This window comes from Macrotis lagotis, chromosome X (genome assembly GCF_037893015.1).
Source record: "Macrotis lagotis isolate mMagLag1 chromosome X, bilby.v1.9.chrom.fasta, whole genome shotgun sequence".
NCBI classification, from domain to species: domain Eukaryota; kingdom Metazoa; phylum Chordata; class Mammalia; order Peramelemorphia; family Peramelidae; genus Macrotis; species Macrotis lagotis.
The window spans coordinates 94,499,825-94,524,518 of record NC_133666.1 but is presented as its reverse complement, the minus strand read 5'-3'; the positions used below and the strand labels follow the sequence as shown (position 1 = coordinate 94,524,518).

The 24,694-nt window shown below is 37.1% G+C and overlaps 1 protein-coding gene and 1 long non-coding RNA gene across 4 annotated transcripts in view; both read right to left on the bottom strand.

Moving 5' to 3' along the window:
* The window catches only part of MCC (MCC regulator of WNT signaling pathway), a 219,108-nt gene that overhangs the window by 161,282 nt on the left and 33,132 nt on the right, over positions 1-24,694 (bottom strand). The window lies entirely within an intron of this gene.
* LOC141499949 (uncharacterized) overlaps positions 1-24,694 on the bottom strand; it is a 53,734-nt gene that overhangs the window by 13,298 nt on the left and 15,742 nt on the right. The window contains exon 1 of the long non-coding RNA XR_012471802.1: positions 333-24,694. This exon is cut by the window's right edge and continues 15,742 nt beyond it. This is a non-coding gene — a long non-coding RNA (uncharacterized LOC141499949). The remainder of the gene's footprint in view (positions 1-332) is intronic.

Below are 24,694 nucleotides of genomic sequence, written 5' to 3'. Positions count from 1 at the left end.
TCTACCAATGCCATGAAACTAAGGTCCTTTCTCAAGCTAACTGTTAAGCATTCCAAAGTTACTATAGAGTCCAACTAAGATGGGTTGGGCATGTTGTTAGAATGCCAGAAATATGCTTGTCAAAGAGACTATTTTTTGGAGATTTCACACAGGGCAAAGACCCACAAAGGGGGTCAGAAGAAGCAATACCAGGATACCTCGAAGGTTTCTCTTAAGAACTTTAGAATTGATTGTACAGCACAGGAGACATTGGCACAGGACTACCCAGCATAGAGTGCCCTTCCTCAATGAGGAAGGCAGAATTAAAGCTGTTCAAAGGAAACATGACATACCTAAGTTTAGAGTAAGCACCTGAGGTGTTCACATGGACTTTGTACCCAGAGTTTGAGCATTCTAAGCTTGTATTGGTCTGATCAGCCACAATCAGACCTGCTGTAATTTGTCTTGACAGAGTGATGTCATTTTGATCACCTTCAATAATGAAGAACAAGAACCAATAATTAAAAAGGATGATTGCATATGATGCTTGAAATTAATTATGTACAACTTGCTACTGCTTTTAAATAGATAATAAAGTCCTCATATAAATTTTCTTTTTTTTTCCTTTCCTCCCAACCTCAGGCCTAGAGATGGTTACCATTACACCCAAATAGGTATATGTAACCAAGCATTAATTTGAAGTTATGTTCTCTTTGTAATGTTAAATTGCTAAGCATAATAAGACAGAGTTCCTGTTCTTTTAGATGCTAGGAACCTTGTCAAATATCAATTTTGAAAGATGTCACAACTTGGTAGTATTACTCCCCCATCAAAAATATATTCAATATTGTTAAACATTTTTTCCATTTCCTCTGACAACTACACCATTAGAATATTTTTTTTAACTTTTTATTTTGTCACATTTCTAAACTTTTATCTGGCTTTCCTTTTTAAAAAAAAATACTTCAGATTCATGATTTTATTGGTGTTGGCTCCTCTCCAATGCCCAGGAAAAGCTGTTTCTCCATATTTTAGTAGACTATTTTATTCATTTCTGTAGATTTTGTAAAAAGCTTCAACAAGGGGTGTCTAGGTGGCGCAGTGGATAGAACACCGGCCCTGGAGTCAACGGTACCTCAGTTCAAAATCCAGCCTCAGACACTTAATAATTACCTAGCTGTGTGGCCTTGGGCAAGCCACTTAACCCAATTACCTTGCAAAAACTGAAAAAAAAAATGTTTCAACAAACTTAGTAATACCAACCTTATACAAGACAGTCTGCAATTGCAAATATGCTAAACTTAAACCTTTTGGTAGAATCTGGTAGAGATTGTTCTGTTCTATTGGTAGTGGCCTGGAGAACCCAAGGTCATATGTAGACTTATTAGTATTCATAACAAATCATAATAAGTAAGTCAAAGTAGACTTAGAAGATTCATAGTAAGATTCAGTTAGAGGTTCCCTTCCTCACTAAAAGGAGTTGTGCTGCCCAACTGGGTTAATCACTGAAAGGACTACACCTTAGTCAGGGCTTATAAAAATGCTACCTTAAAAAAAATCAAGGTCACCCCAACTGCATCCAAGGCCATCTCCAGTCATGCTGATCCATATCTGAACATTGGACTCAGTCCTCCCTCATTTAAATCCAATTCATGTGCATATCATACCCCTGATGTCCTGGTTCTCTTCAAGGAAAGAAACAATAACCTTCCTCACCACTGCTGAAGACTCATATGCTGATCTTCTAAATAATATATTATCTCTTTGTTTCTTGCTTTTATTCCTCTGAATCTTTTCCCCCTCTTTTCAAATTCACATATATTTATTTAATCTTGGTATAAACAGCCAAGTTTTTTTAGTATCAAAAAGGAATACTGAAAACTGAAATGTTATTTCCATGCAAATTTGTCATTTTTTCCCTGAAGCTCTGAAACTTATAACTCTTCTCACTGGATTACACTCATCAATTAGATATGATCAATGATTTTTTCTTTTGTCATTGATTTTTAGCAAATGTTAATTATAAATATTCATCTTATATTTTACCCAGTCCTTTAGAAATCTTTTGTTATAAATGTAAAATAACTTAATCAGAAAAAAAGCACTATTTTTAAAGATGCAGTCAAATGGTATGGCGCTAAGTAGTAGTGCTTGTTGACAACAGTGTTAAGGCATGTCAGAAAACATATAAGAATCTAAAACCTGCAGAAGAAGAGATTACTTTGAGACTGGGAATAAATAAGACAAATTACTTTAGTGAATTTACTTCAGAAAGTTTTCTTTCCCTTTTTTAATGTAATTTTATTTTCACTAACATGTTTTTTAATTAATCTGATCCTTACTCCCATTGAATCACAACAAAAAATCCAGAAAACAAATCCCTTAATAAAATAGATGTTAAGATCCTCCAATCGCAAAATCCCAGCTTCAAAAATATATCTTTGGGGCGGCTAGGTGACGTAGCGGATAAAGCAGGGGCCCTGGAGTCAGTAGTACCCAAGTTCAAATCAGGCCTCAGATACTTAATAATTACCTAGCTGACAATTAAGCAAAGTAGGAGGATATAAAATAAATCCACATAAGTCATCAGCATTTTATATATGAACAACAAAGCCCAAAAACAAGAGATAGACAAATTCTTCTTAAAGTAACTATAGATAACATTAAATACTTGAGACTCTACCTCACCAGACAAACCCAGAAATTATATGAATACAATTATAAAGCTCTCCTCACCCAAATAAAGTCAGTTCTAAATAACAGGAAAAATGTCAAATGCTCATGGTTAGATTGAGCTAATATAATAAAAATGACAATTCGACCCAGCAAGGGAACTGATGGAAAAAAAAGAAGATAAAGGAAGGTAGCCTAGCTCTACCAGATCCAAAACTATACTGAGTAAAATATTCCATTTAAAGAGTTAATATTCCTAGTGAAGTCCTCTCAGGGTAAAAATCATTAAAATAAAAACAGAGTATTAGACTATTCTTAGAAGAGGGAGAGAGGCCTTGCATTGCCCACCAGACATCCTCCCAATTCTGCTAGGGAGTGAAACAGTGGACAATTTCCAGAAAGACCTTGCATTGATTCTGTTAGGGAGGGGAATAGCTGAATAATTCCAGAGAAGAGACTGCATTCTTAGTTAGCCACCTGTTTGATAATGGACTGTGAGAACAGTAGCCTGCCTTCTCTTGTTTGATAAGTGCTAAACTAAGAAGGCCTTGCATACTCAGATATTAACAGAAGGTCATTAGAAATCTTGATACCCTTGCCATCTGGATGGTGAGGTAATATTTTATGAAAACCTTTTATTCTTCTCATTGTTGCTGGGTAGATTTTACATGTAAAGATTGTAACTCTGAAAACCTTAACCAATCAGGTTGGAAGAGAGGGAGGAGGAATCTTGTGAGGCCATATAATCTTGCATGACTATCACCTCAGGGCAGCTCCTTGATCTTCACTACCTTTGTGAGACTTGGAGGTGCCCTTTTCTCCAGGAAAGCCAAAATTAACTTTCCTTTTTGCTCAGAGGAGTCTCTATATTTTTTAAGTGGATTTTTATCCCATGTAATACTATAAAGTGGCAGTCATAAAAACTACATGATACTGGTTAAGAAATAGACTAATGTATCAGTGGATTAGGATAGGTTGAAAGAAACTGCAGTAACTGACTACAGCAATTTGACAAAGCCCAAGACATCAGCCTCTGGGATAAGAACTCACTATTTGACAAAAATTGTTGGGAAAATTGGAAAAGAGTATGGCAAAAACTAAGCATAGATCCACATCTCACATCCTAGATGCATCCTAGATCAATGCAGATGACTCAGGCCTATAGTCAAACAATCTCTCAATGATTTATAAAACCAGTTTTAATCTCACACAAAATCATTTCCAACTAGCTATCCACACGCATCTCTAAGTTGACATGTTGAAACAGAACTCATTATGCTCCAAGATCTTTAATGTTAACTTCTCTATTTCTACTCTTCTTAGTCAACCACGTCTTCGTAACTTTGGAATAATCCTCAACTATCCCTTGAATGTATATTCAGGTACCACTGAATATTTCATTTATTCTATCTCCACAATGTTTTGCTTCTATTCCATCTCTCCATTCCTGGGGCCACTACAGTCTTGTCATTTTACACTTAAGATTTGAAAAGTCTTTTCATGGATTTTGCTACCTCAGCATTTCGGTTCCCCTCTAATATAATACCTTTCTGATAGATCAACAGCTGCCAAGTTGCTATTACTGTTGACTGTCTCTTAGCTGCCCAAAGAACCTTCAGTCTCTACCTTTTGCCTTTAGGATTAAAAGGATTTAAAGTCTTCCATGATTTAGTTCAAGTCTCCCTTTCAAGATTTATCAAGCATATTACTCCATTTCATGTACTTTGTAATACTGCATTCTTGTGATCTTATACTGTTGAACAGGTGGACTTTTTTTCCTGTGACTGAAATCTCAAATGTACAGGACTATCTCATGACTCAACGGTACTCATGTACTCATTACAATGGATCCTCAGGTACTGCTTTTCGCTGGGTAGAATCTATTCAGTGAGTAGCTATACAGCAAGATATTGTGGGCCTTCTGAGGTGCTTAGAGGATGGGGTGGAGAGATACCCCACCCCCCCTCCTTTGAAGGACTGAACTTGTCTTTGGTTATTTCTCTTTTTGCCTGCAGATTTTGCACTCCAAAATAATTTCCTCCCTTGACCTAGAGAATATTAAATTAAAAAATACATCTGTGAGCTGTTAAAACAGAAGAAACTCTAGGCCAAAATGGGGGAACATTTTTGGGGGGACCACTATCTGATCATTTACACAGATGCATTTGATGCCTGTGATGTAGCTTACAAATTAGAACAATGAATCAGTATTCTGATTTGTTCAAAGCTCAGTTGAAAAGCGTGAGATATTTATACTTTTCATCCAAGTTAAGAAATTTGGAAAGAAAGGTAAGAATCCTGTTTCCACTAAGGAATGTCAAAGCTAGGATTAGAATGCATTCCTGATGATAAGCAGGCCTGGCCATCAACAAACGTTCCGGATTAGCTGTTGCCTGGTTTCCCCTGAAAAAAAAAAAAAAAGGTCTAGCATATTTAATCAGAGTCCATGCTAATTGAAGAACATGATGCCAGAGGCAAGCGACTCTTAATTTTCCAAGCATGCTTGGAACACTATTGCCTCTAAACAACTTTCACTGCTCTCCCACCTGGTTCTTCAGCCACCACTCAATATGAGATTTAGAGGAAACAATAGCACCCATCTCCTTCCATCAGCAACCAGTTGTTCCACCACTAGATATTTTCCTACTTGATCCTTAGGTTCTTAAAAAAGATAATATATGTTAAAAAAAAAAAAAACCCAATCTAATAGGAAATCCCTACTGCACAGGAGGGGTGGGTTAAGTGGAAACCTGTGTTGCAAGTGTAAAGCCATTTACCTGGAATCCCTGGTTGAAACTTGAAATACAATTTCTTTTGGGAATAATCTCATAAAATGTGAATTGTTTTAATTATTAAGACTATAATAAGGTTCTAAGCATGGTCAATAGACTATAGACCATTTGCAAGGCAAATGGGGTTAAGTGGTTTGCCCAAGGCCACACAGCCAGGTAATTAAGTGTTTGAGACCAGTACTCCTGACTACAGGGCCAGTACTTTATCCACTGCGCCACCTAGACACCCCTCCATTCACTCTTGACCATTTGGGGTTTGTTATCTGCAGAATGGTAATAGGAAGACTCTTTCAGTCTTGTAATTGGCTGGGCCATTTCCCCCTTTGGTTTGGAATGGATCATGTGCCAACTTGCTAATATGCTTGGTTATCTTCTTTACCACCTGCCCATTGTCATCTAAGCAGCAGCTTAACAAAGACTACTCCTTCCTTGGCCAACAGGTATTCTAGGACCAATCTATGTTGAATACTTGCCTCTCTTGTGTCTTGGGTAAGGAACAGATCCAAGACCCTAATTATATCTTGTAATCTATTCAGGATGTAAATTGGGGTTCCATAGTACCAACTCCAATCTTGTGCCTTAAGTATGGTAGACCCTGACCAACTCTTTGGACAACTGGGTCTAGGTACTAGTCCTACAAATCCCATTAATGTCCCTCTAGTGCTAGTTGGTCTTCCAGGAAGTTTCTAACATGGATAATACTGTTCCTCATCTTTACTTCCAAGGGGCCCTGTGAAGTACATCATCATAATAGGTCCATTTCCAAAGTTAGCCTCCTTCCACTGCAAGTTTTTATACCAATGTGTGGAAGGAGTAGTCGGTGATAAAATGAACTTGTCCATTTAGTGCCTCTTACATGAATTGGGTTTACTGGTTCATGGTGGAAACAGTTACTATTGGCCCTAAGGAGAATCCTATTAGCTGTGTGTGTGTGTCTCCCGTGTATGATCCAGTTAATAACTACTAGTAAAAGATTCCATCAGCAAATTAGTACAGGAGTACAGTTCTAATAAGATACTGATTAAGAAAATGGGGAAGTTGTGGGAAATATAGGGTGATGGTCTTCACAGGGTGTGGGAAATATTAAGTGATGATCTTCACAGGGTGTGGAGGGAATTGTAAAGAGGAAAGGTAATTGAATATTACACAGGCCCTGTGATGATTGGGGTTCTTTAGCATATTATGTACTGGATGATGTGGGGGGGGAGGTAATCTTATGAGGAGCATATCATGGAATGGGCAAGCTCAAACATCCAAGAGGGAGGGCAAAGAGTTTCTGAAGAACCTGTACCTTATCTTGCAAGGACCATGAATAAAATTTACAATTTTCTCTCACTATAGCCAAGGTTTTTCTTTTCATTCCATTTATATTATTGGCTTGGGTAGCCAGCAGGTCCAAGACCCAAGCTGTTGATGGCAGTTATTTCAACTATAGCTTGGAGTCTTATTAGTAAATTCCTGATTTTGTGCCATTGGATCAACCCTAAGAATAGCTAATATACCTAGTGATGTTCCTTAAACTATCTTCCTTGCAAATGACCATTTTAGCACTTTCCTTGCAAGTTCCATATTAGCTCATATATAGTCAGTTTCCCTTAACAAATGACCCAGTTTGCATACCTTTATAAGGGATCCAGGTACCATTAATCTCAGAGTCTGAGGCCACTTATCTTGTTGTGTCCTGAATATATGTGCCCTGCTTCTGTACATGTCCAGATATTTGCTACTGCTCAGGCAATTATCCTGATCATTCACTTATAAACAACAGTCACCCTGAACTGACTCACTCACATGCCACTGGCATCTCCTCCGAATCAGAATTCTGTGCCACAGTGCACCTCTGACCAGGGACTGAGAATCTAGGCCAGACCCAGGGGTACCCAAGGTCAATTCTCAGCCACATCAAGACTGGGAATTGATTTCTTTCAGCTAGACTCTCTTCCCACCTTTACTAACACCCTGCTGTCTAAATCAGAGATAGAACTCATTCCCTATATAGACTCACATAGCTATAATAATGCCACCCAATAATCTCCCTCTTTCTTTCCCAATGGAGAACATTTTCACCCTGCCTCCCCTCTTCCTTTCCTGTAAGGAGAAGGGCATAAGTAGGGGTGTCACACAGAGTCAAGGGGAAGCTACAGATAAACAATACACATAAACAAGAGATAACTGCTCCAGTGTCTCATCTCTCTTCTCTTCTCAGTTAGAGGCATCCAATGTCCTTCAGCAGCTTCTGAATCTGTTCCAAAAGTCCTCTCCAGCTCTTTGAGACCTTGTCTTCTGGGTAGAGAAACTGCTTAACATCTTATTCAGATCAAAACATGTTTCTATCACTAAGCATTGAGATTCTGGAACTTAGTACAATTTACATTTTGCCTTATTGCCATATTGACACACAGTTCACTTTTAACACAAACTTCCATTAGTATTTTACTACATGAGCAAACTCACAAGCTTGAGTCAATGTTATCATTCTCATTGGGAGTTTGCTCCATACACATACATTCAACAGTCATCTTTGTTCTAAAAGTACCCAGCATCTGACTTAATTTTAACCTTTACTCTCATTACAATAAGGATCCTTTAGGAAAATCCTTAACCAAATATTCCCATATTTTCCTTTTCCTAGTGTACTTCACTAACTCACTCCTTTCCTTAAACTAGAACTTGAAACTTTATCCTAAGAATTTCCCATTCTTCTTACCTAAATATACCCATCTCTGGCTATTAGATCTTATTTCGCAGGTCACATGGCTAAGTCAAATGTCTTAGGCCAGATTTATTCTTCCAGGTGAGATATTATCCACATGCCATTTTAGGGAAATCAAGTCAAAAGGGTCCAACCTCATACTGAGAAGCTGCCCCTTCGGCTGCCCACCCCTGTCACCTGACATCCTTGGCCCATTGGCTTGCTTGGCTCCAAAACATGACATTTACCCAGTAGCATTTCTTTTTGCTGACCATCCTGGTATCTGACATGAGAAAATTAAAGTCCTGTGATCTAAAATAGTTGTTTTACCTAGTTAGAACTTCCAGTGAATACAATTCACTAAATTCCCAATTAATGAAACCCCTACCTAAACCTCTTTCCTGGGTGTTTGCCTAAAACCTGGTATTCTTTTCCCCTTGGCTAGAGAAACCTCCTTCTAGCCTGTTGTATCTTACCTCCTTTGTCCAGGAGATTGCACAGAGAAATATCAAATTATCTTGTTTATCTTTCCTCTATTATATAGTGCTTTTACATATTCCCAATTCACATAGCTAGGAACTTGTTGGGAGCCAGGGTCTCTAAGCTGTTAAAATAGTAACAAGTGAACTCTAGCAGCCTTATTTCATGGGAAAGAATAAAAGTCACAGAAAGCATGGTTTCTACCAACAAGGCCTGAAGGAAAAAATTGGTTATTGTTAAGAGTAACAATTTATACAATGTAGTAATAAATAAGGTAACAGATAGTTTGAGGTCATCATGGTCTGAGTAGGGATAAAAAAATTACCAATATGAATATTAAACTTGTAATCACATGATTAAAATTTGTAACCACATGAATTATATGATTGATAATGAAAATTGTACACTTTTGTAACCAAGGCAATGATCTTAGCTTGCTTGAAGCATTCATGATTCTGAGACTATAAAAATAAATCCAAGCAGCTGACAGTCAACCTGTTCCTGCTACTCAACTCACTCATTTTGCAGTCAGGTTCCCAAGGACCCCACAGAAACTTCTAAACTTCTTTACCTACTAGCCATCTTCAACATACAAATGCTTATCTTTCCCAAGGCAATTGGGTTAAGTAACTTGTCCAAGGTCACACAGCTAAGCAATCACTAGGTACCTGAAGCCTGACCTGAACCCAGGTCTCCTGCCTCTGAGGCAAGTGCTCTATCCACTGAACCAGCTACCCACCCCCTAACATACAATTTAAAACCACTAAAACATCTTAGTTAGCCTTAAATTTCCAACATGTGTTATTAATTTCATTATAACAGAACAGAAATAAGAGTAACACAAATTACTAGATTGTACAAAGCAATCCCTCCATTGTTATTCATGAACCCACAGATCCTAGAAAAGGTCACTGTTTCACATTCCTAATTGCCCTTCAAAGCAATCACATTAATCCCAGGCTTTAGCACTACAGTATTTAAAAAAAATATATTCATGATAATTAAATATTGCAAATATAATCTTTGCAGTTACAAAAGAATCACATATTCATCAATAAGTTACTTTACAATAGGGGACACAAGTGCAATTTGTTCAGAGCCCCCCCATCAGCTGCCTGACTTCTTTAAAATTAAACACTCATTTAAACATCTCATTTCCCTTAGAACAAGAGAATGAGTATACCATGCTCTTTACACTTTACCTAAATTCTCAGAATCCAATCTTATACATGACACATTGAAAACCCAATGTAATAACTCAACTAACTTCTCAAAAGTTTGATAAAATCTTATACCTTATACAGAGAATCCAGTACTCATATTCCCAAAGCTCTATCCAAAATAAAAACACAATTGTTAACATTATTAAACCTAACATTAAACCGTTTAGAGCTTTGTACCAAAGAATTCAGTAAACATCCCTGACAACCTAGCTATTTCTCTTCTTAGTAGTGTTACAAGAGTTTAAAATACCAAACTACATAACTCCTTGGAAAGTTACAATTAGTGTTAAAATAGTTTAATCCCAAACTAATTTTAACAATCTAGGTCATTTAATTCCTCCCATTCTGTACAAATTGTCAGAATGTTATAATACTAGTATCTCTCTTTTATAACCCTCAGCTTGCTTCCCAAAAAGAATTCGATTTATCACTCAGGCCATATGGCCAGCAAATATTCATTCCTTTCAATAAAGGAGACATTCTTATCCCCAGGATCTTAGATACTTCATTTTTCTTAACCAATCACACATCCCACCTGTGGAGGGTTATTTCCCTTTAAGGCTTAAGCACTTTCTCTTCCACCCCTCCCTCCACGGGTGGGGCACTTAGGTAGACTCAGTCTAGGGTTCAAGTTTTAACAAGATGGAGAAGGGATCAAGACCACCACGTGTCCAACCCACCACCCCTTCCCAACCTGGGCGAGAAGGCATGAGGTTAGGAAATCTTTCCTTCTCGCTCTTTCCCTTAAAGGTCCTTTGTTCTTTTGAACTTCAACTCTGCCGAAAGCACGACTTGCTTTTTTTTCCCCTGTAAGCATCCCGCTCCCCTTGGGGCGGCGAGGTGGCGCGGTGGATAGAGCACTGGCCTCGGGTCAGGAGTACCTGTGTTCAAGTCCTCAGACACTTCACAATTACCCAGCCATGTGGCCTTGGGCAAGGCACTTGAACCCCATTTGCCTTGAAAAATGCAAAAAACAAGACTCCCCCTCCCCTTTCTTCCACTGTGCAAACCTAGCACAGTACCTCGGGTGAGGGAGAGGCTGACTTCCACTTGGGGGCTGCTGCATACTACTTCCTTCTCCCCCACCTCCTGGGCCCAACGCCCAGCCTATCCCTCTTAAAACTTGAGCTGGGTCCGCAGACCCTAACAGACACTTACACAAGACGTGTAACAAATACACAGGCAGCATTGGATCCAATCAGCTTCTTAATTTAGTATTTCTCTCTCCAGACTTTCCCTTTCCTCTTTGGCCCCGCAGTTAGCCTCCTCTCTAGAAGCAGCCAGATGATCCCACCCATGGTTTTTTTTTTTTAAATCTTTTTCTAAATTGCTTAGATATAATTTAGGATCCCCAATTATCCATCATGTTGCATATTCCACCTCCTCTTCATTTAAAGAAATTGTGACAAATGGGGTACCAGGCAATGATAGTAGACTTTACACTTAACGTCTCAAAGAATATCTTTGCCGTAAAAACAACACACATATACTAAGTTTTTATCTTCCTGGGTTTTTTCTCACAGAGTACAGATGTATCTTACAGATTATGGAGTCAGTCGGGAATTTTTGTTGAGCTGAAAACTGGTAAAATAATGTAATCATATCTCAGATACATTCCTTCTCTTGGAGTAAGTATATATGGGTACATATTGTTTCTCTAAATCATATTTTCCTATTTTTTTCTTACTTTGTCATAGACTCAACTCTTCAAAATGTTTTATTCTTGCTTCTTCGTTGACAACTTACATTTTTTAACTATGCATCCAGTGGAAAAACTGATCATTTTTAGGACATAAAAACACCGTTAAACAGATGTAGAAAAGCAGAAATATTAAAATATTCCACTGATCACAACATAATAAATTATATTCAGTAAAAGTAAATAGAGAGTGAAGAAAGTAGTATCACATTTTATATTCTTGGGTTTATAGATCATTTCAGACAGCAATTGCTGCAATGAAATTAAAAGATGTTTGCATCTTAGTGTGGTAGCACACAGCAGAGACATCAATCTGCTGCAGATTCCCCTTTAGTCAAAGCTATGGTTTTTCCATTAGAAGTATTTTGCTTTGAGAGTTGAACATAAGGGAAACTAAACCCCACAGAATCAAGCCTTTCAAATTGTGGTGCTGAAGCAGACTTTTGACAGTTCCTTGTATAAGTAAGAAGATCAAATCAGTGAAGTAGAAGCTTAAATACTTTGACCATACAATGAGAAAGCAAGGTGAGAGAGGGAAAGAAGAGGATGTCCAGATGATCAGATGGATATATATATATATATATAGTCATGGAAACAATGACCATGAGTTTAGACAATTTTCAAGAAACAGCAAAAGATAGGTTGCCTGCTGTGCTATGGTCCATGGAATCACAAAGAACTGGGACATGACATGACAGAACAATAACAAAAAAGTCTTGGAAGAAAGAATTAACAATTAAATAGAGAATAAATAATTTCATCCTAAAAAAATCTGTAGGTTTGGGCAGCTACATGACACAATGTATAGAGCACAGGCCCTGGAGTCAGGAGGACCTAAGCTTAAATTCCATCTCAGACACTTAGTAATTGCTTAGCTATGTGACCTGGGGTAAAACATTATTAATCCCATTGACTTAAATAACAATTTTTTAAAAAATTAAAAAAAAAATCTGTTGGTCAAATAACAATACATAAAATTTTAAAAGAAAAACCAATAGTGAGACAATATACTAAAAAAGTATATCTCTAAACACATTTATCAACAGAGGACAGAAAGAACAATTCAGTGAATTTGTATGTAACTAAAAAAAAAAATCCAATGAGAAAAGCTAACCAAACATCAAAAGTCAAAAAGAGGTAAATAAAGTTGAAAGCAAAAGGGGAAAATAACCCATTGAATTGATAAACTAGCACCTGGAATAGGTTTGGGGAAACTAATAACAATGCAGTTACTAGTTCACCAGGACTGGTGAAAAATCTGGCTTTGTATTTGTTGAAGTGTTTTTGAGAGAACTGACTTCAAAGGGAAATAGTACTTATAGCTGTTGTCATAAATGGCTCAAGAATACTTAGTCCAGCATGATTAAAATGATTTTTATTAAGATATCTTCACAAAATGGCACACCTCTCTCAGAGTAGGACAGAGGGGTGGGGAAATTCCCAAATACAAGCTTTTTTTATGCACTTTCCCCTGCCCTGCTCATTGTACTAATGAACAAGAACAACTAGATCTCCTTGAGCAAGTGCAAAGGGGAAGGCCAAGACTAGGTTAATTTAAACCTATTTTTGATTAAATGAAGGCTAAATCTTTTATCTTAACTTAGTACCTGCCCATAGGCAGACCCTAGTCTTTGTAATGTAAATTTACATTTTTGTGGAACCTATAAACTAAGTTAATAAAGATGTGCATTCTTTCTTCTTGATAGAAGAAAAAATTTATTTCATTAGTTTCATTCATTACTCCTGTTGTGGCACCAAATACTGGTCAGTTCTTAGGTCAAAGATAGAGGAAAGAAAGGAAGTTATCAATTTCTCTGGAAATTTTGATCTGCACCTTAGTACAGTGGGAGAAATTAGTGGTGCCTTCATAATGAGAGTTCTCAAACTCTCTAACTCTTAATCCTGAAGGTAGAAAAGCTCAGGATATTTATTTCAAATAAAAAGTTTGCAAAAGAGAAACAGTAAACAGCTTGAGGGCAGGGTGAATATCAAAGGTCTATAGGTGAGAGTGCCTGAGGAAGGCAGCTAAAAGAGCAAGTTCGGCCCAGGCTCCAGTGAGTCCTCCCAAGAGGGGAGTTTAGATCACTTTTTTAGTCCTGCCCACTTCCTATCAAAGGGAAGAGTCAGGAAAAATTGGACAAAGGAAAATCCCACCCCCTCTACGTGATAGAGGTCAAGTAGCCATTCTGAAAAGCTGGAAGTTGGAGGAGGGGTAAGGGGTTGTGCTGAGGTTGCTCTTATCTTGGCTAATTTACAATTAAGAAAGGAGTTACACTGAACAATAGAAAGGAATTTACATCTGATTAGTGTAATTGCAGCCTAGAGAGCTCTCAGAAAACATCAGCTTAATCTTAAAACTACAAAGATATTTCTCCTTCCTCTAGAGGGAAAATATGAAGATAACATTAGCACTTTTTACCTGACACAGCTGCTAAAAAGTTGCATAAATAAATAGAAAATAATAGCTATCTTTACAGAGTAAAGTGCATAATTTAATTTACATATATTAAATCATAAGATTCTGTCACCAACCCAGGGAAGTACTGCTATAATTATCTCCATTTTACAAATGTGGCCACTGAGACTGAGAGACATTTAAGGTCACATAAGCTAGTAACTGAGGCAGGACTTGAGCTCTACTGTAGGATCACAAGTTCAGTGTTCTAAATAATACACCAAAGATAAACTTCTACATCAATGACCACTATATCCTATTAGAATTGTAGGTTAGTTTCTACTGTGCTTTATGAAGAATACAAAGTGTGAAACTAAAGAAGTATTTTAAGTATTTTGTTTTTAATTACACTCTTGGAATTTAGCTGTGATTAGGACCTTAATTTTACATGCTATTACAGATGCTTTTTTTATCCTTTTTTTTTTGGGGGGGGGGGCCTAATATTCCCTCAGTTGGAACTGCCTGATTCTTGTACTCCCTGCCTGAAGGGATCTGTGATTGTTTTCAGTAAAGTTCTGGTTTTCTTTGCAACCACTATAAACCTGAATCCATGAAGAGGCAGGGTATTATTTGCATGCAAGGCTGGGTGGAGAAAACCTGAATTTCCTTCAGGAAATGGGTCAGAGATGAATCTAGTTACAACTGTGGGAGTTTTCTCTATGTACAATACCATTTTATTTTCCTGCTTGTTTAGCCCTCTAAGTAAAAATGGAAATCTATGGGAAAATAATTTTTACAATTTTTTTCAGTGTTTTTCAATGAGCTTGTAAATTTTTAAGACAGTTGCACTTACGTATTGCAACAAAATATTGTGCTTCAGTATGTACCTTTATTCTGATCTGATAAAAGGCTTAGGTTCCAAGGTACATTCCAAAAGAAAAGAGTTTGATAAAAAAAAATTAGTAAAAAGAAAAAAGATTTTAAGTTTCTATGTTCCTTTAAACTACATCTTAATATTAAGCAAACATTATCAAAGAATTATATATTTTAAAAAGTAAAACATAGTGTTTCATTCTGAGGCAGAGACTCCCTGAATCTTAGTCTTTTCATCTTTAAATGAAGGTATTGGAACAGATGAGAAGATGGCCTCTGAGTGCACAGTCATTCCACTTATAGATAATGTGATGATATTCTGGCTTTCTTTTGGTTCTGTGTGATAGTCAAAATCAGTCAGTTCAGTTGATTGCATATATTTGGTCACGAATCAAAGAAACAGACAGACTTTTAGGAGGGCTTAGTAAATTTATCAATATACTGGTATGGTAGACATTTAACAGTTCCTTCCATGAAGATTTTACAGGATTACAATGCAGTTTTACTTAATGAATCATCCAAACATTTCTAAGAACTAAGCAAATATCATTAAAGTTAAAATTGATCATTAATTAACCTCCATTCATACAGCTTAAAGTAATAAAGGCAATACTGAGCTGTTTCTCTCCTTTTAAAATTGAGGTGGAGAGGGTTAACTCTTATTTTTCATATGACTTTTCTCAAAATACATTTTTACATACACTTGTATAAATATGCCCCATCTCTCTTTGCCTTTCATTCCTTTCTTTCCTTCTTTCTTTTCTTTCTTTTTTATTAACCTCCCAGTCCTCATACTTTCATAACTATGACTGAAAAATTTTTATACTGATATATGATCAGTTATGTATGTGAATGATTATGTGATCATTGGCAGATTTCTGGATTTCCAGTTATTTCTCTGTAAACAAGGAGATTAGTTTAAAGGTTTGAGGCATGTTTCAGTACTAATGTCCTATGGTCTCTATTTTGAAACTCCTCTTGGATGGATATCTCACTATGCCCCTGGATACACAGGATTGCAGCCATCTGACAGATGTTTTGACATTTAGCTTTATGTCCATTTAATAGTTATTTAATTTCCTTGAACTGATTTCCTCAACTGGAAAATGGAAATAATAATGCTACTTAGTATACTACTAAGTGTACTTAGATTTTTTTCTAGTTCTTTGAAGGTCAAATTAAGTAAAGGACTCTACAAAACCTGGTAATATAAAAACACCATGTTACTAACATCACTAGTATACTGCTTTTAGAACATCAGATAAATTAACAGACCAAGAAATTATCAGATCTATGGAAAGAGGATGAATTTATGAACAAACAAGAATTAGAGCACATTATAAACTGAAAAATGAATGATTTTGACTATATTAAATTTAAAAACTTTTACACTAATAAAATCAGTGCTGCCAAAATTAGAAGGAAAGCAGAAAGCTGGGAGACAATCTTCACACAACTAGTTCTGATAAAGGTCTCATTTCTAAAATACATAGAAAATTGCATCAAATTTATAAGGCCTCAAGTCATTCCCCAAATGAGCAAAGGATATGGTCAAAGGATATGAACAGTTTTCAAATGAAGAAATTAAAGCTATACACAATCACATGAAAAAATGCTCCAAATCATTATTGATTAGAGAAATACAAATTAAAACAACAATGAGGTATCATCTCACATTTATTAGATTGGCCAAGATGAGAAAAAGAGAAAATGATCAATGTTGGAGAGGTTGTGAGAGGATTGGAACATTGATGCATTGCTGATGGAGTTGTAAATGGATCCAATCTTTCTAGAGAGCAATATGGAACTACGCCCAAAGAGCAATAAAACTGTTCATATCCTTTGACCCAGCAATTCCAATTCTAGGTCTATATCCAGAAATTACTTTAAAAAAGGGAAAAGTTCTACATATTCCAAAACATTCATAGCAACTCTTTGTTGTGGCAAAGAATTAGAAATTAAGGGGATGCACATCAGTTGGAGAATGGCTAAACAAGTTATGGCATATGAATATTATGGAATATTATTATTCTATAAGAAATCATAAATGATCAGACTCTAGAGAAGCATGGAATGACTTACAGGATCTGATGCCGAGCAAAGGGAATAGAACCAAGAGAACAATGTACACATCAACAACATTGTGAGATGAACAACCTGGATGGAAACAGCAGCCAGAGAGCTAGGACAACTGTATATGACTAGCTATGGACTATATTATCCTCATCCAAAGGAAGAAAAACAAAATACACATTAAAAAAAAACCCTTCTGAATCTGATGAACACTTTATAAAAAATTGCCTTTTTTTGTATCTCTTTCCCTAAATCCTAATTCCTTGGACCAAAAAGTACTAATTTGTAAACATATTTATCAAAATACATATGCACAAATGAACTGACTGTTTGCAGCTGAGAGGAGTGGGAAGGCAGGGTGGAAGGAAATTTTGTAACTTGAAAATATACATGTGCATATAGATGAAAATAAATTAATTTTAAAAAATATTTTGACATTTACCAAATGGAACAATAGGATATTTTTATTTTAATGCAGTCCAAAGTCTTAAACTGAAGTTTTAGGTATGAGCACTTTATGTATTGGAAGATGGCATTTACTCTGCCCCTGTAGCTGTTATAAATGGCTCATTAACACTTAGTCCAGAAAGATTAAAATGGCTTTTTATTAAGATATCTTAATAAGGGGCAGCTAGGTGGCACAGTAGATAGAGCACCAACCCTGGAGTCAGGAGGACCTGAGTTCAAATCCAGCCTCAGACACTTAATAATTACCTAGCTGTGTAGCTTTGAGCAAGCCACTTAACCCCACTGCCTTTCAAAAAAAGAAAAAAGATCTTAATAAAAAGGCACATACCTCTCTCAAGGTGAAAGGGACCCCAAAACCCCAAAATGCTAGATGTTATGTGCACTTTCAAAGGCTTTGTTCCTGTTCCTTCTTGCCAATCATTGGCTGGGGTCACAAATTTAACTGATACATTCACCCCCACCCCATACATTTTCCTCACCTTAATCATTACAACTAATGAGCAAGAACAGCTACTTCCTTGTCTAGGTGTAAAACACAATAGCACAGACTCCCATTCAACCCCTGAAAAGTTATTTCACCTTTTACTTTTGTCTTAACTCTCTCCTTCCAGTAAACAGGTTGGCATCTCTTGAGGTTCCACAAAGACCAGACATCCTGGCTTTTGTGATGGATTATCCTCACAGACATCTGCCAGCTTCGTTCTCACCCTTGTGAAAGCACTTGTTTCTTTCCCACAGTGGCCGTCTCAAGTGGTATGATATCCAGACAAAAAGAAAGTAACAGTTTCCATAACTTATTGGGGTAATCCAGTCTTAAAAATCCAATACATATGAAACAGCAAATATTGAGTATTATGTTCTAGCTGTTGTAAGTACAAAGACAATGGTCCTTCTCCAGAAATTAATTCCGTAGTAAGATAATGATGTAAACACATACACAGGTGAGTATAATACATATGATTTAAAGAGGGAAAGACCATCAACCACTATGAAGGGTGAAGGGTTAAATTGAGATCTTCCCTATCAACCATCATGGCCCAAGGAGACAGAACTTCCCAAGCACATTGAACCAAGGCATGATTGATCAAGCCATGTTCTAGGGCAAGAATTGCTAGGGAACATTCCTAAGTAAATATGTTTTGGGGCTCATACCTGGGGATTAGGCCCATCCCTAGATGTTTACCTCAAGACACCTGGAGAAAGTGATTGATTGTAAGTGTTCTGGCTGAAACTCACAGATCACTGAGTTCAGTTAAGAGTTTATTGATCACTGAGTTCAGTCCTGTAAACCCTTAGATCTATGCCACTTTTGTGTGAGCACTATAAAAGGTCTTATTTGAGAAAGTGAACTTTGGAAGTCCATCCCTGAAACGAGAAAGCTCTGCTTAAGAGACTTTCCCCAACTGAAACCCTGAAGGCTTCTAGGGACTTGCCCAGCCAGATTTCCAGGTTTGTTGGAGCCTCCTTGGTTGGGTAACTCCTTTATCTATGCTGATGTTTAATATAATCTTGGATTACAAGTATATTGATCATTAAATTTTCATTTAAAGAAATTAATTGTGGGTCAGATTCAAATGGCCCAAATTAAAAACCTGTGCAATCCATAACCCTTTCTGTTATGTACTGGTTAGTGCAGAGTTGTCAGGAAAGGCCTCCAGAAGAAAACCTACTAGCTTAACCTTGAAAGAGGAAAATTCTAATAGGAAGAACTGAGTAGTAAGTATGCATTCTGGGCTTGGGGCAATATAGTTAAGAAAACAGCTAGTAATGTATTGGGGCTGGAGAAAAGTTTCAATATGTAGAGGAAGAGTAGGGCAGACAGAGAAGTATACTGTTATTGTTGTTTCTACTTATAGAAGACATCAGCAAGGTGATGCCATGACATGCACTATGACATGAATTGGATTTGAGTATGATGGTGCTATGCAATGTCACCATCCTCACTTTCTCTTTCAGGGAAAACTGGGTCCAGTGGTCAGATATGAATCAGGACAATTAAAGATTGCCCAAGATATGAGGCAATCAAGTTAAGTGGCTTGCTCAAGGTCATACAGCATTTAAGTGTCAGGTGTCTGGGTTGGATTTAAATTCAGGTCCTCTTGACCTCAAGGCCAGTACTTTATCCACTGTGCTATCTCAGTACACTTATATACTGTTAGTTATAATACTAAAACACCCACTGATTGATGCTACCTATGATTTTTAAGTTGATGAGGTGGGAGATGGGTTTGATATCCTGTGGGGAATATATTTATGTGTAGTGTTAAAAGTTTATGGAGGAGGCGCGGCTAGGTGGTACAGTGGATAGAGCACCAGCCCTGGAGTCAGGAGCACCTGAGTTCAAATCCAGCCTCAAACACTTAATAATTACTTACCTGTGTATTCTTGGGCAAGCCACTTAACCCCATTTACCTTGCAAAAACCTAAAAAAAAAAGTCTATGGAAGGGGCAGCTGGGTGACTCAGTGGACAGAGTCCTGGAGCAAGGAGGACCTAAATTAAAATGTGACCTCAGACACTTAATAATTACTTACTTGTGTGACCTTGAGCAAGTCACCTAAACCCCATTGCCTTAAAAAAAAGTCTATAGAAAGGGGAATCTCCAAGGCTAAGGAGGGGGTGTAAGTGTAATTTGGAGCTCCGTTATTGCAAAATGAACTGGCCATGATATGTCTGCAGTATTACTTCACAAGGAGACCAGGTATGCACCCTAAGGAAAACAGATCCTACAGAACAACATACCTGTTCAGCTCATCCAGTTGACAAGTACTCAAGGCAGCACTATCAAGAAGAGATTCAAGGTTCTCATAACCCAACAACCACAATAGGTCCTCTGATTAAGCTAGCAATGGCAATCACCAAGGACTGACTCAAGAACCTCTTTCCAACATCTAGGAGACCTCATTCAGCAACTCAAATCTTTGAATCTTAATGTATTCTCACAACTTTGAAATTACTCCATTTATATACTTGTTTTTAGAATCTAGTCTGAATTTGTCTCCATTCTTCTCTGTACTTGGTAGCAATAAACCAAATATGAAAAAAGCCTAAACTTGCCATATCTCAAGGTTGTCAGCTATTAAAGTTAAAATTATTTAGGAAAAAAAATCTTTGGGAGGGATTTAGTTCAGAAAAAAAGAAATTAGTTCAAGATCAAATAAGAGATAGATTTACAAACTATAAAAATAGATAATTTTGATTTATTAAATCAAAAAGCTTTTGCACAAACAAAACCAATGCAACTAAGATTAGAAGGAATTCAGAAAACTGGAAAACAATCTTTACAGTAAGAATTATTTGATAAAGGTCTCATTTCACAAAAATTTAGAAAACTGAATCAAATTTATAAGAATACAAACCATTCCCCAACTGATAAATTGTTAAAGGATACGAACAAGCAGTTTTCAAATGAAAAAAATCAAAGCTAACTATCAGCATATGAAGAAGTGCACTAAATTACTTTTGATTAGAGAAATGCACATTTTAAAAAACTCTGAGGAACTACCTCACAAGTATCAAATTAGCTAAAATATGACCCTTCACACACAAAAATAAAAAGGAAAATGAAAAATATTGAAGAGGATGTGAGAAAACTGGGACATTAATACAACTGTTGGTGAAATTGTGAACTGATCCAATAATACTGGAGAACGATTTGGAACTATACTCAAAGAGTAAAACAAACTATGCATTCCCTTTGATCCAGCAATATCACTTGAAGGAGATTCTGCTCTAAACCCTTACCTTTACTGTGTGCCTCTTTGCTTCAAATGTGCTTATGGTAAACAAAACATTGAAGAATTTTTTTTTTATTCACTCTGTTTATCCATTTTTTATGGGTTATTTCATACAATTCACATTCAGTTATGTTTATTGTGTATTTCCCTCCATCCAATTTTTCTTCCTGTTTGTACTTACTCTCCTTTTACCCTTTCCATTTTGGAGGGGTAAGGGGTGGTTGCAAGGCAATGGGGTTAAATGACTTGCCTAGGATACACAACTATTAAATATCAAGTGTCTGAGACTGGATTTAACTTCAGGTCCTCCTGACTTCAGTGCCAGCACTCTATCCACTGTACCACTTAGCTGCCCCACTTTATCCCTTCAAGACAGTATTTTGCTTCTGTCTATCAACTCCCCTAATCTGCCCTCTCTTCTGTCACTACTTTCCCTTCCCTCCCCTTTATTTAATCTTCTCTATTCCTACTTTACTCTTTGGTAGAACAGATTTCTATATGCAACTGATTGTGTAGATTAATACCTCTCAAAGTCAATATTAATGAGTGAGGTTCAAGTCCACCCTCACATCTTTTCTCCACCATAATAAATCTTTTGTGCCTCTTCATATGAAATAATTTACCCCATTCTGTCTCTCCTTTCTGCACCCAGTGCACTCCTATTTCTCATTCCTTAATTATTTTTGTCATTCCCTCAAATTTATCTTATATTCATACCCTCTGTCTATGTATACTATCAATGGTACAATTTTTAAGAATTACAACTATCATCTAACTCTGTAGAGTGGAAATGCTAAACAAGTTCTCAGACAATCAACAACTTTCTTTCTATCAGTTCTATCTCTCTGTAGAGATGTAAACATTTCATTCCCATTGAATCCCTTATGTTTTCTTTTCCTTTTTTACCTCTTTATATTTCTCTTGCATCTTGATATTGTTCAATTCTGGTCTCTTTCTATTCTATTAAAAAACCATTTTTTCCTCTTGAATATAATGCCTAATTTCACTGTACAAGTGATTCTTGAAGTTGAAGTCCTAGCTCCTTTGCATTCTGTAATGTCATCTTATATGACCTCTGATCCTTTTAATGTTGCAACTGCTAAGTCCTATGTAATATGGATTGTAGCTGCCCCATATTTAAATGTTCTCTTTCTGAATGCTTGCAGTATTGTTTTCCTTGACCTATAGTTCTATAAAGTGGTTTTAATGTTCTTTGGAGATTTTATCTTGGGTTCTTGTTCCTGTGATGATCAATGGATTCTCTTAATACCTACTTTTGCACCTTATCCCAGGATATTAGGGCAGTTTTTCTTGATAATTTCTTGAAAGATAATATCCAGGTCCTCCTTTTGATGACTTTTGAGTAGTCTAAGTATCCTGACACAGTCTCTATGTGTCTGGAACTACTTTTGAGGTTGGTTATTTTCAATCAGGTTGTTACATTTTCTTCTATTTTTCATTCTTCTGAATTTTTTAAAGGATCTTTCATAGAATAGCTTCCATCCACCAAATTCTAATTTTTATGGAATTTTTCCCTCCACTTAGTTATTGTATTTCCTTTTCCATTTGGTCAATTGTACTTTTTAAGCAATAATTACTTTTTTTTTAGGTTTTTTTGTAAGGCAAATGGGATTAAGTAGCTTGCCCAAGGCCACACAGCTAGGTAATTATTAAGTGCCTGAGACCAGATTTGAACCCAGGCACTCCTGACTCCAGGGCCAGTGCTTTATCCACTGTGCCACCTAGCCACCCCAATAATTACTTTTTGCAAGTTGTAGTATCTCTTTTTTTCCCCATAATTCTATTGCATCACTCATTTCTTTTCCCAAATTTTCTTCTACTTTTCTTATATGATTTTAAATCTTTTTGAGTTCTTCCATGAGCTCTTCCTAGGTTTGAGAACACTTGCCATTTTTCTTTAAGGTTTTGCCCATAAGTGTTGTGCCATATGATGTTCTGAGGACACTGTACTGTAGGTTGCAATGAGGTCCACAGGGAAACCTCATTTCTAGTGCTGTGCTGAGGTGATGTGATGGGGAGTGGCTGGGAGAAATATGGCAGTTTGCCTAGTGCTGAATTAGTTTTAGTGGTGGTGTCTAGCATGTGCTGAGGCCAGTGGGTGTTTCTGCTTTTCCCCAGGATTACACTGAAGCATGTGGTAGTCTGGCTGTATGTTAGAATGAATATTTGCTCAGGATTATGTGGAAAACACGGTGGTGCTTGAGCTGGAGTCTGCAGTTTCCCCCGGCTATGCTAAGGCAAGTAGGGAGTCATGGAGTTGATGTTTGTAAGCTCCTCTACACTGGGGCTCAGGATCTCCTGCTGGTCTGTTAAGGTGGGGCTTGCTGAAGACTTGTGGGATGCTTCCTGTCCTGGGCCATAGCCCTATTCCCCATTTATTGGAGTGAGATGAACCAGTTGAGTGGAAATGCTAAACAAGTTCTCAGACAATCAGCAACTTTCTATCAGTTCTCGTTCGTTCTCTCTCTCTCTCTCTCTCTCTCTCTCTCTCTCTCTCTCTCTCTCTTATGGAGAAATGACACTCATTATCAAGGAGTGAGTGTATCTGTAGTTATTAGCTTCCAATCACTGTTGTACCCCATCCTAACCACTCCTACTTTTTTGAATGTGCTGTAATTTCAGTGAATCCTAGTCATGTGATGGTTTTGGCCCCCCACAGAAGGAGAGAGACATGCCTGGGTAAAAACATAGTGGGGGGGATGGCTACGTGTAGTAGATAAAGCACTGGCCTTGGAGTCAGGAGTCAGGAGTACCTGGGTTCAAATCTGGTCTCAGACACTTAATAATTACCTTGCCTTGCAAAAACCTAAAAAAAAAAAAAAAAAAAAACCCATATAGTGGTATACATTTAGCATCAAATCAATAGACAATTAAATAGTATATAATAATTGATGTGTGTTCTTCATTCTCACAGAAATACATTACATCAGGGAAGTGATGCATCTTCATGGCATTGAAATTGAGTAAGGAAGTACTATGCAAGGTCACTAGCCTCACTTTCTCCTCCAGAGTCATCTGAGTCCAGTGGCCAGATACGAATCAAAATGACTGGAGAAGGTCCTAGATGAGAGGCAATTAGGGTTTAGTGACTTGCCCAAGGTCACATACCTAACTAGGGCAGCTAAGTGATACAGTGGATAGAATATCATGCCTGAAATCAGAAGGACCAGAGTTCAAATCTGGCCTCAGATACTTGATATAATAATTAAAACAGAGTACATAATAAAACTTCTATCAAGAAGATGAACACCATCTCCTAAATTCCAGCTCTCTCTCTGAAACCAGGAGTTATAGGAAATGCAGTTTAAGTTTGCTTAAGTTCCCATTGTTGTATTCCCTATGAGAGAGTAAAAGCAAGCAAATAGTTTCCATAGGATGGTAAATTTATGTGTCCCGTGGGAAAAAACTTTGGTGATATAGAAGTTCTGGATGGGACAGTAAGGGTTTTTTGAAGGAGGAAGGGGAAACTATCCTAGAATGTTTAGGGCCAGACTAGGTTGTGGCATTTAGGGAACAAAATCAGTAACATTTAAGGAACTGCATGGGTTTACACACAGAAGATCAGTGGCACAATTTTGGTTTTTTCTTTT